The 17011-nt window shown below is 43.0% G+C and overlaps 1 protein-coding gene across 5 annotated transcripts in view; it reads right to left on the reverse strand.

Annotated features, from left to right (window-relative positions):
• RBM47 (RNA binding motif protein 47) overlaps positions 1 to 17011 on the reverse strand; it is an 81202-nt gene that overhangs the window by 20724 nt on the left and 43467 nt on the right. The window contains exon 1 of one of the 5 annotated variants that reach the window (XM_026846714.1): positions 9885 to 9906. The exons of 3 other annotated variants lie outside the window; for them this stretch is intronic. The gene's annotated coding sequence lies outside the window, so the exon portion shown is untranslated. Of the gene's footprint in view, positions 1 to 546; positions 580 to 9884; positions 9907 to 17011 lie in introns of those variants that run through there. One more of the 5 variants, XM_026846710.1, reaches the window with a different exon arrangement.

Consider the following 17011-nt stretch of genomic DNA (forward strand, 5'->3'; position numbering starts at 1 on the left):
TAGACCTATTTGTATTAATAATAATTGCATCTATACCTTGCTTGCTCCAACCTCCTAGCCACCTTCAATCTACAAGCCCCGAATTTTGTACCAAAAGTTGATAGTCCACTTTTTAAAGCTTGATTTTTATGTCAATCTCTTGAAAAAGCAGAACAATATATCAGGTAGTACAGACAATGGCAGACACAGCCCAATCGAAAACACAGCATAAAGCGATTGTAAATGGCTACCTTTCACTTCATTAATTTAAGATTGTAGAAAAAAACATCTCTCAGACCAGATTTTATTTGCTTTTCTCTGTCTAAAATACCAGTGGTTTAGTTTTTACCATACTGACATCGACTTTGCTATTTGCTATGCAAATTCTTCTAGATATTCACAAGTTTTGCTTAGAAGTAGTTGCTTTCTTCTCAAACTCTTCAGGACCCCCTAAACGAAGGCAAAACCCAAAGCCGATACCTTGACAATGACATACTTTTGGTCTCAACTCCCCGATAAATGAAAACCAGATAAAAAGCCCTACAGAGCAAACAAGATTTCCCTTACCTCTCTGGTCCCGCGATCGAAGTGTGACAGGTTAAGAGGACTTGTGCCTTTGCCCCAGCAACCTTTCTTCCTAATGGCAAGAGCCGTGTAACCTGGTTATACAGTTTATGCATCTCTTTATTGGCCAGCGAGCGTTAGCCATTTAAATTCCTTGGGAGTCATTTGTTAAGGGCTCTTAGGCTGAGGCTAAGTGGGTGGGACAGAAGGGAGAGGGGATGTTAGTGCTGCCAGATGCAGAGAGCTCTCCAAAGCGGTTTGAAGATTAATAGAAAACCATCTGCAACGAAAGGATCTTTGGAGGAAGGGCTGGGTCCAACCTTCAGGGAAGCACAGGAAAGAGAAACCATGACATTTTTGCAGGGAAGAAGAATTTGAAGAGAAAGATTTCATTCAAAATTCAAAACTTGGAAAAAAGGGAGTGAAACATGTACAAACAACTCCTTCCTAGCACAAGGCGTTGTGCAAATAGCTTGAGTTACTCACAACAGATAAGATAAGGGCATATTTTGCTTAACAGCGTGAGGGGGTTTTTCAGTGATTTTTTTTTCTTTGTATGTGTCTGACAAAATTATTTCATGCTGCGCTGAATCAATCTTTGGTTGTATGAAAAAAAATGGTCTGCAGCTCCTGGAGCAACAGGTAGGTTTACTGATCTCAGCAGTGGTGGGATAGTAGGAATAACAGCCCGTGCCACATACCCAGCGTGCACTCTTCAGCGGCAAACACGGAAACTCAAACGTGTTTGCTCGTAAGAAAAAAAAGAGCTTGGTGCAGAAGTAAAAGCACAGGGGTGGTAAAACATGATTCATGACAGCAAAAATGGTCTGTACATAACAACGGAGCATTAGGCCCCGGGAGCACTTAGGCAAAGCAAACAACACACCTTCTCAGGCAGCCAAGAGGAGGAACTGCACCAAAACACTCTTTGGATGACGGATTTGCCCAGTCGGCCAGCAGTGTGCACAACCAGCCAGTGGGAGAAGAGGGATCAGGGCATGCCCTGGGAGACGACTAATTTCTGGGAAAGGACACTGCCTGGAGAAGGTGAAAAGCAAACAGCATATTGCAGAAGCAAAACAACTACAGCTTTCAGTCCTTTCCCATTTTTTTTTACCGGCATAGCCAACCTCAGGGCATCCTAGTGTGAAAGAAGCGTCTTAACCTCTCAGTGGCAAACTATGCACAGGAGTGGAAGGAAGCACTGCCGGTTTGTATCAGATGGTCCTACATAATAATTAGTTATTGCCCTCTGAGTAGTTTAACTTGGGCATGTAAAACTTAAAGAGACATCGTTACACTTCAGAGTCAGAGGCTGGTCAATAGAGAAGAGGGGTAGGGGAGTCAGTGGGTGTAGAGATAAGAGCTCTAAAATTAGAAGGTGCCAAGTTAGAGAAATGTGGAGGGTGGCAAAGGCTGGCAAAAGAAGCATCTCTGTGGCAAATTCTGAGAGTGAACAGGAAGGATAGCTGTTCTACTTATACCACAAACCCAAAGGGTGATTGCAATCATTCCGTTCTGGCTTTTTTACTTATTTATCCACAGTACTGAGGCTGTGGTGTGTTAGGCACTGTACAAACACACCTGCAGCCCAGATCCTGGTCCCAAAATGCCTGCAGCCCCTCTACTGTACAAGCCTTTCATCTTCTGAATTCCTCTCTGCAAATGTTAACTCACTAGCTATGAGAGCTGCAGAGAAGCGGGTATTGCTTTACAGGCAGGGAAGCTGCAGCATGGAAATTAAGTGCTTTGCCCAGGACTATGGACGGAATCAGTCTCAAATCCATGGATAAAATCTCAGAGATTCTGCCAAAATCAGATCCATGCCACAATCCCACTGATCTACATAGGGAAGTGAGTGTAAAATTAGCTGGTATAAACTTGCAAAACTCCCCTCCACCAGATTACTTGGTTTTTTGAAGTCTGTATCCTTCTCTTTACTTTCCGTTTTTCTGTTGGAAAACAAACTAAACTTTTAACCATATGCATTGTAAAGTGAATCCTATCAGCTGCAATCATGCATGTACTTGAACACACAGGGAAGACTATTCTGGTGGAAGTGGAATGAAAAAGCACCGGTGCTAGTGAGCCGATGGGCTCATTTTTAGAAGGCTCTTCAACATACTATGACAACTAGGCTCATGTAGGGTGGCTGCTCAAACACTTGACTTTCATTTTATACTTTCACTTTTAGCTCCAGCTTGTTAGTTTCCAAGTTGTGCCCCCATTACTGTTTAAAGCACTGAACATCAGCAGATCAGGCTGCTGTAGGGTATTCTGAGGTGTTAGCATCCCCAAAGGCAGATTTTGAAAATACATTGTCCTGCAGGGTGTGCTTTTATAGGGAACATAAGAAGATTGGATAGAATACTGCAAGTGTGTCCCCCAGCTTTCCCTAGGGTTAGGGACCTAATTCCCATCAGCTTCAAGCACACTGTGTCCATAACGATTACATGACTTTTTATATGCCTCTTTATGATGAGCCTGGAATCATGAGGGATATACACCTAAGGCAGAGTGGAAAAGTGTTAAGGGCGGAGCCGTCCAAGCAGCGGGGAGGATGGGTTCTGTACATGCACACACCCTCCTCTCCTCATACAGCAGCCACTGCGCTCGTGTAAGGCTAATACCACATCTTCTCTTCTAATGTACAGCTTGACTGCAACAATGAACTGTCACCATCCATCACAATAATACCATAAATATCTAGTTGCTTCCTCTTTTTGATAAGCAGGGCCAAATCCTAAGAGATGTAAAAGAGAACAGTGCAGAGAAGAGTCCATCCAAATCAGTCCATGCCTATGTTTCCCATAGATCTTCCATTTCCTTTTATTCTTTCCTGTAGTGGGATTACACATGAAAAGTTTTTCCTAAATAATTGTTCTCCTGAATACAGTGATAGAAAAGGCTGGACATTTGAAGAAAAAAAGTGAGATTCACTGCAATTTGTTAGTGCCTATCAGATGGGGACCTGCTCCCTGACACAGAAAAGGCTTTCAAGGAGATGGTGCGCTTTGCCTCAGCTGGCTTTCTTCTACAAGCAAGGCACGTGATCTGGCCTCTGCTGATCGGGTGCACTGGGCTCCTCCACATGATGACAAGCACTAGCAAAGCATTGGTTCTGCTCTCTGAGATTTTTACAAAGACCCAAATGCTTTGGGAGATCCACAGGCTGATCATAGACTCAGCATTTTATTGGGGTGGGGTTATTCTCTTGATGAGAGTGAGTATTTTTGATGATCGTGGTAGGAAATTGGTTTTCAGGAGCTATTTCAGGTGGCAGCTTGGCATTGTGTGACAGTACAGACACATGAGCAAGTGAAAGGAGAAGGAAGAGTAAGGAATGAGCGGTAGGTTGGCTTTTATGGTTATATTTGGTCTTCAAAAACTACTGAGAGACTGTAGTAGAATGAGAAGGGAATGTGCCAAGTAAAATATTTCCCCAAAAGAATACATGAATTTTAGAGTGACCTGCAAGGTCTCTGATCTCAATCTCAGAAAGTCTTTACAGTTTATCAGTGTATTCACACATAAGCCCATCCTCAGCCACAATACAGCCACAAAAATTAGGATGTTATAATGTAACAGACAGCCTTTTTTTCCTTTTCTTTCTCAGCAAAACCACTTTGTGTTTGGTGGAACAGGTTCCCACATGTTTGTAGAACCATTTTATTGCCTATTGAATGTTTAAAGAGACAACACCACTTTATTTAAATTAATAACATGTTATTTTACACCTCTTCTTACACAATGTGAGTTAATACAGCACAATTTATCCTTTTCTGGTTTTCATAAGTTATTGCAGACCAAAACCTGGGAGATTCTTTAGAGAGCACACAGTTTGTACCACAACACTCTTTTTGTTTTTTTACGGGAGGATAGTATACAACAAACACACATATAATTATATATCTCAAAACAGCTTTACTATATAGTCTCAAGAATTTTTCAGAGGTATGCAGGCACCCAGGTAGACACTTGGAGAAAACACCTTTCCAAATTATTTCACACCGAAGCCCTTCCCATGGTAACCTACATAAGTGCTTTGACCTTTATCTTGCCACATCATGGAGGATTCCCTGTAAATGCCCTTATGAAGGTGGACTGCTCTGCCAGCTACATCCCCCATCTCATCATGAAGAGAAGAAAGTCACAGCCCTGAAGGGGAGTCCCACCGCGGGGAAATTTGGCCAAGGACACCTTGGACTTTCCCCTTTTGTTTTTGAACCTTAGGCTTCTCTTGTTCATGGGCAGTTAGAGTTGCCTTGATAGCCTTAACGGTCACTAGACAAAGTTTTTGTTGCATTTTTAGCAAACACTGTAATTGCCACTCTGCAATGAAAGCACAAAGGATCACCCTGGAGAGTAGGCTCAGTTTCCCCATGTGCAATTTTGTGCTTTTATTTAAACCTGAAAGCTGGTTTTAGGTTCCAAAATGCAAGAATACAAACACTGTATAAACCCATGGAGTGCAACAGGTTTTAATTAGCACATTAAAAAAGAAGGAAACCAGCAAAACCCATAAGTTTTTTATATAGGCACAGCCATTACATTTCTGTGGCGTGTTTGCCTTCCATTAAAATAAATACAAGGTGGGTTCTGGATAGACATATCTACAAGGGAGGTTAATACGATGATAGCTTCAGTCCCCGGGTAAATAAAACACTCTGTGGGAAAACAGTTTAGCCCTCACTAGCCTGATGTGGCTGCTCAAGACCAGTGTTTCACACCACAGTCTCACAAACATGTTAAACTGGTGCTGCCAACATAATGTCCTGCTCTGTCCTTCCCACAGCTACCCTGTGCAGCCTTCGTTTGTGCTGCCACGAGCATCTCTGCGGCTGCACCCTGCACACACACTACCTGAACACCTGTGCTGGCAGTGGGGAAGAAGAAGGTGGGACCAGCCCTTCTGCCAGCATTGCTGGCTTAAAGCATTTGTCAAATCACCAACACTGAGAAAATTTGTGGGAAAACAAGGGAAAGTTTTCTTTTTAAGCCTGCTGAATCTAGTTTCACAGCAGAGCTCCCACTCTGGTGAAGCCAATAGATTTCACAGCGGGGTAGATAAGAGCCTTTCTGTAACACCAACGAGCTCACTGAACCATCCAGAGAGGACAGAATAGCAAACTCTTTAAAAGTTACTCTTTGAAAGTTTGGATGCAGCCAGTGAATTTTAGTGCTCTAGGTATCTGGAGGTATCAAGGAGGGAGGTGCAGCATGGTGGTGTGAGCTCCAACAGGTCACTGAAAAGCACCTGGTGGCCACCTGTGGCTAGCAGGGATATCCAGCCAGCACAAGCCAACTATGTGCCAGGCAGTTTTGGTAATTAAAAGGTTCCCAGCAAATAACATTCTTGCTGGTTCCCCCTCGGACCTTCTTGCAAACAAGAGCACCACAGGGCTTTCTGATACATGGTCACAAGAGGGGGGATAAAGACCTCCAAAGTTGTATTCACAGGAGAGTGAATAGGCTTCCAAAACAGGATTATGAAAATAAGTGTGGTTAGCACACATAACCCTTGTTTCCTTTCTTCCAGCAATTGCTCTGCCCTTTTACGGGTTGCATAGAATGTAAGTATATTAAGGCAAAGAGCTTTACCTCCAGCCCAACAGGCATCATCTCTGGTTAGGGCATAAGCTTTTCTATTTTAGTTCTTCATGTCTTATTGAAAATAAGACAATGAGCATCACTCAGAAATGGTTTGTAAAAAGAGGTTATCAGATAAGGAAATGGACACAGTTTCCTTCAGGAAAACAAATTTATTTTTCTGCCTCCCAGTAACATGAAGGAAAAATTTAGTCTTGAGGAGACTGAATGAGCTGCAGGGACATTTACCATATCCATTAACTCTTGTGTCTCTTACATTACATTTTGCTACACATTCACAACTTCCATGTCTCAGAACATTGATTTCTTGTCAGAATTAGAAAACGCAGATTTTCATGGTGTTGGCAGAGTCTGAATTGCCATCCACAGAAAAGACATTATTACTAAAGAAGTGTGCGTTGAGCAGACTAAGCTTTATACCAGTCCTATGCTGTCAGACTACCTGGGATGGGAATTTACATAGTAAAAATCTGCTCTGAGTCACCCGTTGGTGGTGTGTGCTGCCGGGAGTCGGGAGCAGTGTCACATCTCTTGGCCCATTGCCCTGCCTCAGCACAGTGCACTTTGTCCCCACGACCCAGCATGGATTTGCCCGTGCCGTCACATGCTCTCGCCTTACCTAACCTCACCTCAGTGCCACGGCTCCTCCTCTGCCATTGTTTGAATCCTGTCTGCTCCACTCCACTGCTGACCTTTGCTATGGGCAGGCAGGATCTGGGCTGCAAACCTGCCTTTAGCTGAGCTTTCTTCTCAGCAGCCAGCATTATACCAGAAACCAGCTGCCAACACGCTGCTACTGAGCCACGGTGGTGTGCTCTGGTTTTGTGTTTAAGCTATGCAGTCAAAAGGACTCTGCTGCCAGTCTAAGATGTGCTTCCACAGCAGGGGAAACAGGATGGGTTTGCCTGTCATTCCATCAAACGTTATCTACAGCACAGGCAAGCCCTAGAGCCACGTCTATACCAAGCCACTTGCATGGTGCAGAGACACAAGCATAACATAAACAGCTCTTGATACAAACTTTGCAACCTTGTGGTAAAATCACCCACTGTAACCAAAAACGCTTAAGTAGTAAAAGGGCACTTTAACCCCCACGGCTGTACCTAGGTTGGGGCCCACCACTGGTGCAGGGCTCTTGGGCATCATCCCCCCTCCTTGACTGCCCTGGCTGCCTTGTACTGTGGGATAGAGCTGGCCTAATTAAACCTGGAAGTGCTCAAGAGCTGTGTTAACGGGCAGCTCTCAGTAATCACAGGAAGGTGATTTTTTTTTTACAGGACTATACTTCTGCTACGAAACACTTCTCTCTCAAGGAAAGACCTCAGAGCACTGTTGACATAACTTACCTCTATAGATATTTGACAAGATAAAACAGGCCAAGTGTCTGTGACTTCAAGGACCCTAACAGCTGAAATGTTTAGGAATGAGAAGAATGGTCTGAATGGCTGTAATTATTAAATCCATTAGTTAAATTGCTCTTTCCCTTCCTCAGCAAATAATACATTTTTACAGTGACCTAGGATCTGCTGCTCTTGAGCCACTGACAACACCTAAGTGGGAAGTATATCTCTTTCAGGATGCACCTAAGCCACACACTTCCTGTCTCTAGGGGAAGGCTTGTATTTTCAAGAGGACATTTCCAAACTGGCAATAACTAAACCCTTAAGTTCAGACTCAGAAGCTGCATGAAAACGTCCTGAGACAGGAAGATCCTTTTACTTTGGCTAAAGGAGTTGGAGACACAGAATGAGCTCTTCTGAGCAGTATTCCCCCTCTCAGCTCTGCTCTATTTGTCTCTCCTGTCTTTTCTCAGCAGAGTGGATGCATGTAGATCCTGAGACTGCCCAGGGTAGGCACTGTGGGCAAGTCCACCTTGTTCTGAGGTGAAGGAGAAGAATTCAGCTAAAAGATTGTCTGTTGTGCTGCCTTTGGGTCCAGGGAAGAGACCTCAGTATATTTCATTTGTTAGCAGAGACGTAACCGATGGGAACTACTGGCCTCAACTGTTGGGCATAAATAATGCTCACCATGCACCTGAGATGTTTGCTGTTTGCAAGGAGGCATCTGCAGTTAAACAGGAAATTGCAGTTTGTCAGCGGGTTAACCCGCTGACAAATTACCCAAATCCTGCAGATATTCCCTTTTATTATTATTATTTTTTTTAACAGTTGAAAACTTCTCAGGAACTTTAAAAGGTCAGTGACTTTACCCTTTACAAAACATGCAAGGTAAACTCCTGAAGGAAACGCATTTAATTGGTGGGAATACGTAGAGTTTGCATTTTGAAGGTAAGCATGTTACCAAATACCAGAGAAAGAACTGCTACAGTCTCTGTGAAGAGAAAATGGTTGAAATGTCACCTTCCTAGGGTTGTGTCCTGACTTCAGGACACCATTGGAGGTAGGCAGAGACCTATGTTTGAGGACACTGCCCTTCTACATTGCTGGAGATTATTCCAAAAAAAAAAAGACATTTTTGTACAGTCTGTCCCAATCTTACCCCGTTTGATTCACCAGTACATGATTTATCACAGAAGCACAGAATCTCTGAACATGAAAATGTAATATACTGCTGTCTGGTACACAGATTAATGTGGCAACAACCAGGTTGTCACCTGCCCTTCACCTGTCCCAAATACTGAAAGACTTCCACATCACCCTTGAGGTCTGAATTTTCTATCTGTAGAAGGAATTATTTGCTCTGTTTATATTTAGGGGTGTATGTGAAGAGATGGTTGAAATTCTGTTGGTGTATAAATTTATCCGAATGAAGCCAATTCACTCTTGGTGCCACATCATCACGTCTGACATAAACAATGTTACATCAGGGATTTAATTTGACTTCTCATATGTTTCAGGGTATGAAACTAGTGGCATCTACAAGACAGCACATCCCAGAAAATACAAATAAAGCCATCAGGTGGTGAGATTTTCCTTGTTTTGCATTTTGGCCTTTGTAAATGAAGCAAAATATTTTTCTGAAGATGTATGACAAGACCGATGAAGAGTGGTGAGGTTATACTGAGGCTTTAGACTGCTTTTCTTTGGAAACTCTCAATTCTTTTTGGAACAATTATTGTTAAAAAATGAAACTCAAGTAGATTAAAACTGCCTTGCATGTAATTTTCTTAGTATATTGATGATGTCAACAAAAGTAATTTCCTTATGCAGTGAGCTCTGTCATTTCAGAGAGGAAAAAATGTAGTATTTTGAGTTTGTACACTCCTGAAAAGACCATTTCATACATGTGGCAAGATTACTTTTGCTCAGTTATTAATCGCCTTAGAGATTAAACATAACGTTAAAAGAACAATTGCAGAGTACAGTGTGACGGTTGCTGTGCATGCCGTGTACACTTCGGCGGGGCAGGAGGACACCCGTCTCTCCTGAGAGAACAGGAGCCTCCACAAAGACTGCCTGTTTCTAACAGACATACTCAGTTGTACTCAGAGCACAGTCAGCTTCACAAAAGAAACAACCTTCCCGTCTAAAGCATAAGACAGTCTCTTGCATTTAGTGACTGGGAAAACAGATTTCTCTGAAACAAGGCTTATCCATAACCACCTACTCTGTGAACACTTTACATTGTGTTTTAGGGCATCTACTACTGCCCAGGAAGCTGAAACTGGCACCGCACTGACCAGGCTCCCTCTGACACAGACTGCATCCCTTCTAAATACCATAGTAAATATAACCACAACCATAATACTGCTGCAGGGTACGTTTACTAACCTACAGATCGCTCTTCAGCCAGCCAGCAGCAGCAGCCTTGTGCCCTGCTAAACCGTCATGTGCCTGGTGCCACCGTCGCCGTCGTGTCTCCAGCACCCAGCCGCTTTGAGACCTTAGCCGGCAACTTCGCAGGTCACGGAGAAACAGCAGATCAGACCTCGTGCTTTCAGATGTTCTTTTACTGAAACTATCAAGGGAGCCTAAATCATTACAACCCCCAATGACGACCAGAGGTGATTAAAGGGCACTTTACAAAAGGTTCCTCCCTGGGTACACTGTGATCATGTTTTGCCAAGAGCAACCAGCTTCTCTCCTACCTCTGCTGGCCAAAGGTCAGCACCTTGGAGTGAACAAAGTCCAGCAGTAGCTCATGCATGCTTAGATGGCTGAAGCCACTCCAGCTTACCACAGGTATTCCAGAAGTAAAGCTGCTGTGACACTCAAAGCTCACAGATATAAACTACCGTAAAACTTGGAGTGGGGGGGAGCACATTTCAGCACAGAAGACAAACAGCGTTTGCCTCTGTAACTGAGCAAACAGGCAATAAAGAGACTCGTTGTCTTTGCCTGGGAGTTAATTTCCCTGTTTGCACATCCTAGCACTTGCGCGCTCTTCCTGGTTTTGCTGAATGCGTGATGTTCCCAGCCTGGTTCCCTAAAAATGGCCCCACGTCCCACCCCAGGCGTAGTGACTGCCAGCCCCCTTCTCCCCACGCACCGCTTGCGGGCCCGCTGGCTGGCTGCAGCCAGGCGGCACGCCGACAGAGAGGTCGCGGAACTCACGCAGCTTTAGGGCAGCCAGGGCTAACTCAGAGATTACATCTGTATGTGACAGAGCAGGAGGCAGTTAGAGCCAAGCTCTTCCCCCACCCCAAGAAGAAGTGGCCAGCGGGGCTGTACAACCTGCAGGTGAGGGCATCCGCGGCCCCCAGCAGCCACCCAACCTGCGGGAAGGGGGTGCAGAGAGGAGCAAGGGAGGAATGCACAGGGTGGGAGGATGGGAGGAGCTGGGGACATGGGATGGAGCTGGAATTGCTCTGCATTCCTCCAGTGATACTGTAGAAAACCAGACTTAATAAGTTCTGCTATTCATAGATCAGCCAGTTATAATGATGTTAAATCCTCCAGTCTTTGTCTGTCAAATTCACACTGAGATAAGTAGGAACAAGGCATACCCAAGAGCCTTTGAAGACTATGTAAGTGCCTTGGTATTGGCTTGGGGAGGTCTGATTTTAAATACCAATGTCTTAAAACAGCAACATATAAAAAAAACCCAGTTCTGTCTTTCAGACACAAATTTTAATCATTGTATTGCCCAACTCACAGAAACCTTATTAAAACTAAAAAACCAAAAAAAACAAAAAAACAAAAAAACAAAAAAAAAAAACCAAAAAAACCCCCCCACGGTTACATTCTCACCCTGAGTAAAAATCAAATTTCTGAAACTATGCTACACTTTCATTTCATTAAGCATGTTAAGAATTTTAATTAACCTAGACACTAAAATGGTGCTTCTGTCTACACTACATTTAGGCTTCCTTAAGTATACTACAGATATAAATGTAAAGTTACTGGAATGTCAGAGAAGAAGTAATGAAAACATCTAAAAGCATGGCCTACACTAGAGAGAAAAAAAAGGATTTTTGCACTTGTCGAATGGGAGGACATGTATGGACAATACTGCTACTGGCTTTGCTATTTTCAGTTCATTAGTTGAACCGTTGTCTCTGGAGAGAGCTGCTTTCCTTCCTTCTCTCCTCTAGAAAGAGGACAATCCACAGAAAGAATGGTTTGAAGGAGAAATTATTTTTCTTTTATCTTTTTCCATCTTTCAGTTGCTCTTTATAACAGTGCTTAATTTTAAGGCAATGGTACCACAGGAGACATACTCAGGAAGAGCTGACCTTCTAATAAAACAAGCAAGAAACACCCAGGACAGATAGAAATCTAAAGAGATAATGATGCTCTTTGACAAGGATGTATAAGGGAACAATCTCACTAGCTGTCTGCTTGGTGGTTTGGAAACCCCTGATAGCTAATGTACTGCTCACTAATGTGCATTTATTTCAGTGAAGGGAAAACCTGGTTTATTTATTATCCCATTATAGGGCTTTGTTTCTGATGTCCTTTACTCTCAAAAGCAGTAGAAGCACCAAAACAATGTATTGTTTAATATCAAACAATGCTCTTGTTTCTCACCAGAACAGGGAAGCCAATGCTTGCTCAACTGCATAGGCAGAATGAATATAACTATACATTTACACTGGGCTTATCAAAGAAAATAAGGAACAGTGTGAAAGCAGGGAAAATTTATAATAGGAGCAAAGGGAACCCATCACTACTTGTCAAGAGTTTCAAGTGCCTGTCAAGCTGGGAGCACAATGCTTTACAAACCCTAGTGTTGGTTCTTAGCTCAGAAAGAGGAACCAACAGCTGGAGATGTGGTTTGGGGAAAACGAATACGTTGCAGTTAGATGGCAGAGTGGCATGCAAGAGCCCAACCCGACGTAGCTGGGGCACAGGTTGCTGCTGAGGGTCTACATCTCAGGTGGGTTCTCTGCCCTCCTGGCCGCTTCAGAGCAGTTTTTTCTTTTGGTTTCGGTGAGAAATTACATCCTGGACATGAAAGTGTAATTGAAACTGTGAGTTCTTCTGAATACTTTTGGTTCTAATTATGTACACTCTCCACCAAAACTGTGTTTTGTTTAAAAAAATACCTCAACAAGCCATAACATAAGCACATAACCCCCTACTTGGCTCTTGTCTCTCAAGGAGGAGCTGCAGATACTCCCTTTGAAGAAGGATCACGTTTATTCCCACAAGGGGAGGGAGGAGGAGATCCCTGGTGGAGGAAGGGCTGGACCACTGCCTGTGATGTGCCCCAATTTGGCCTGTGAGAGAGCAAAGGAGGGTACATGTGTCCTTCCCATTGCCCCAGCTGGTGAAACCCTCTGCCTGCTTTGATCCCTGGAGCAGCTCAGGGCAGTCCCATGCACTCTATGTCTGCGCCATGTCATAGCTCAGTTCTACAGGTCATCCTCTGTCCTGGTCTGCCAAGCATCCACACTGCATCAGTGCTTGCTTTTGGGTCCTCTTTTAAACAGAACCAACCTGTTCTTCCTGAACACAGCCCAGATGTGGCTCCAGGGACAGACAAAATGGATTAGCCTGTGCCAGGTGTGGTTGTCTGGGCTGATGCAGCACAGCCTTCCAAGAGGATCCCTGCACCCACAGGTGTCCCTGTGTGACTCAGTCTTGCAGCCAAACACACCCCCTCAGTTTCATGACACTCCTCTGCTACACTTCAGGAACTGATAGCTAACAAAAAGCATGAGAAATTATAATTATTCCTTAGGACTAGGAGAGTCATCACAGGTGCTAAAGAAGACCCAGGACACATGTGTGGATGAGCCAGCCTTTTCTGGAGGCGTTAGCAGACCACCACAGCTTCTGATATAAAGAAAAATTTTATATTAATTTAAATTAATAAAACGTCTGCTACCTACTTTTTGTTTTCCCCTAAGCAACACAGCATAGTTAGTAAATGTAAGTGAAAACGGCTGGTCACAAGTGTTACTCTAAACAAAAATAATGTCCAGTAGGCTAAATAAATTTGGAAATCAGAGGCACAAGCTGCAACTATTTTGCGTCATACCTCCAAAAGACTTTGTGTGATTCTACTGAAACCTGCCAGAAAATCCCTACCCTGGGCTCAGGTGAGGCAAAACTTGTTTTCCTTCTGGTTCCCTGGAAGTGGAGTAGTTCTATGAAATGTAGGCCTACAGCTAAAAGGTTATTTCATTTATAAATATGAAGAAACTCGCATCTAGCACTGGAGTATTTTGTGGGAGGTGTAAATATTAATATACACAATCACGCACCTGCCCCCACTCTCAGGGGCATTTGCAGTGCAAGTGGTTAAAAAAAAAAAACTTACAGAAATGAAAATAGAGCCTTCCCCTGGGAAGAGACAGGGAAGCAGATCAGACAGAGACATCTCATGGCACAGCCCACCGCCGAGAGCATCAAATCACCAAACAACACGAATGAAATACTGTGCTGTTACACCCAGCTTGTACAGAAGGCATCCTGCCGCTAGTAAGTGAATGGGAAAGCTGTATTTCACAGTCAGATTTCAACAAGGGGGTCATGCTCTGGAGATGAGAGGCTGTGTAAAAGAAACAGGCTATTTTAAAAAGTCAAGCCAAATACTTGAAGAAAACCTAAAAAGTAGCCGCCAGCACAGCTGTGTTTATGGGTCTATTCAACCAGCGAGTAGCTGGCTCATAGGTTTTGAGTGCAAGTAATGATTTAACATCATGACCCAGGCGAGAAACTGGAACAGCCCGAGAAACGGTTTTGGCAAGGGTATATTTAATGAGTCAAAGTGTCCTGTTATCTGATGGTGGATTTTTACATGGTGGGAGCTATTTTAATTGCTGTGTAATAGTCTGAGAAGCTGCAAAGGTCTGAATGCTTCCCTCTTCAGTACCAGCCCAGTCAACACTGGTGTTTTCCCATTGTGTCCTCCTCAGCAAGGCAAAATTGTTGTCTGTCCACCAGACCTACCTGGGGATGGACCTGGGGATGGAGCCACCATGCAATGCCCTTCGGACAAGCTGGGACTGTAAGCTGGTCTGCAGCTCTCCTGCCCTTTGCTGTGCATTTTCCTCGCTTTTAGGCCCAGGAAATGGGTCTCATCTCCCTGGTATCTGTGTCTGTTTCTTTCATATGAGCAGAGAGGAACAAATAAGAAACAGAGCATGCTCACAAATCGTAAATAACTGTTTGAAAGCTGGCTTGAACAGATGATCCAGACGGGTACATTTATTCTGGTGATGGTTTTCTTAAAAAAAACCCCACTTTCTAGCCTCTTTAGTCAACCCCACATTAATTTTCTAAAACAAACACCAAAATATTTGACCCTATCCATCTCTAACTGACAGAGCTGACAGGAGACTTAAACACACTATAAATTAGCTATATGACTAAAAACTGCTACTCCTGAATATTTTTATAAGCAAACAGGAAAATCTATTGTACATAATAATACCACCAATGTAATATGCTTATCTGAGGTCTCAAAAAGCTGCCCTCACAGGTAAAAATATTTAACATCTATAAATTTAAAAAGTAGTGGGGTTTTGTGGGTTTTCTTTGTTTTGTTTTGGTTTTTTAATTGGATGAAAGTTAGATCTGGAACGGCCAAATGCCAGTTGCTGAGCTAAGTGCAGTGGCTCTCTTGGGAATTGCCATCATCTCTAATATCAAAATTCCACCTGCAGGAATTGGCATATTGAGCATTAACTGTCTTCTAGAGTCAAGGTGGTCACCCAGATTAAAGAGGAGGAGCAGAGGGAGGTTGAACTCACTGACTTGCTTGCAAATCTGTTTGTCAGATCTTGCACACTAACAGTCTGAAGGACACAAAACAGATATTTTTAGTTTTCCACTTCCTTTATAAAAGCCATGCCTGCTGTCTTAACTCAGAAACCAGTCTATAAGCTAGAATAACACATTTTAAAATTACTTGGACTTCACTCACAAAACATTAAATTAACTATAGGTAATTTACATAATTACAACTCTGGAAAACCTGAGTTTAGACAAAACAGCAAGCTCCCTAGAACTGGATTGGACAAGCAGAAAAACAAAAGAGAAGACACAGATCCTATCTCCATAGCCTGGCATGTTAGCACAACTCTATTCACAAAACACTGTCAAAATTTGACTTCTTCAAAACAATGTTTTTTCTTCCCCCCCCCTTTTTTTTAAAAAATACATTTCTAGTATATTTAAGAATGAAACCATCAGGCCTCAAAGTTCAGCACCATGATAAACTTAAATGCTGGTTAATAACTTGCCAAGCAGAGCAGTCATGGACTCTGGACACAAAGTCTAGTGTGGTTGCTGGGGAGCACGACATACCCAAGGGTCATGGAGATACGCACCATGAAATGCTGTTACAGGGTGCTAACACAAAGCCCCTTCCCTTCAGAGGGAGTTTAAGAAGGCTGTCTGCCTCCTTAAGGGAAGAAACGGAAAAACCCATGAAAGCATGTTTGCCAGTTTTGCTAGAATCCATCAGAAATTCTGAGATTTGACTAAGAATGATAATTATGCATGTTTTGGAGGCAATTCCTTCTTGACTTCTTTTTAATCTAGTTCTTCAGTTCTCCATAAAACAAATCTCTAATTAGACTCCCAGTGCAGCAAAGTATCTAAGCAAGTGCAAACAGTTTATATCTCATCTACATTAACACAATTACCATGTGTTTAAAATGACACGTGTGCTGGCTGGGGTGGATCCTACCTGCCTCTCCCAGAATGTAGCCAGAGGTCTCAGTAACTTCCCTGCCACTGCAGTAAATGCACAGAAGAGCTTTCACTGTGGTTTCATACTGCCTTGAAGACACTCCCAAGTAATTCAACAGTTTCTTTATTGAGACTTCCTTGTTTAAATGCAAATGAAGAGCAGAGCTGACCCTACAGTGTTGAATGAACTTAAATTGAAATGCCTCAACCAGATTTCATTTCCATGCCTTTCTTCTTCTGTAGGGAAGATGTGTCATCATAAAGTTTAAAAGGAAGCTCTCTATGTATCCTGCTTCTGTTTACAAAAGGCTGATCACCTTTTCTATTTGCCATTTTAAAAACTAACTAAAAAGAAACACATTCCTCATCGAAAAAGTCCTTTATGTTTGTGCAGAAAGGAGTCACTTTGAAAAATGCTCAATTGCGGACATGTACATTACTCCAGTTAGTAAGAGTCACAGTATTTATATCCAACATCAGCATTAACTCACCAGCCATTTACATCAAAATACTCTGCAGCAGATTACTACCTAGAGTTAAAAAACTTAGCATATGGAACAGCACTGTATTAACCAGCTGTGCATGACTCTAGTTTTAATGTTGACTATCTGTAGTTATGGTGGTAGTATAGAATCACAATGGTGGCTTTCATCCTGGCTGATCAGAAATAAATTACTCTCTTCAACCTCATTGGAACAACTGCACAGCACAAAATGGACCAGAAGTGTCTTTGTAGACTTTAGTCCAGGGTGAAACCCCACTAAGGCTTTGCAGAAAAGGACTATAGTCTGTTGAGCCTGTCAAAATATGTT

The sequence above is a fragment of the Athene cunicularia genome (assembly GCF_003259725.1).
Source record: "Athene cunicularia isolate RWA chromosome 4 unlocalized genomic scaffold, athCun1 chr4_part1, whole genome shotgun sequence".
Taxonomy (NCBI): Eukaryota; Metazoa; Chordata; class Aves; order Strigiformes; family Strigidae; genus Athene; species Athene cunicularia.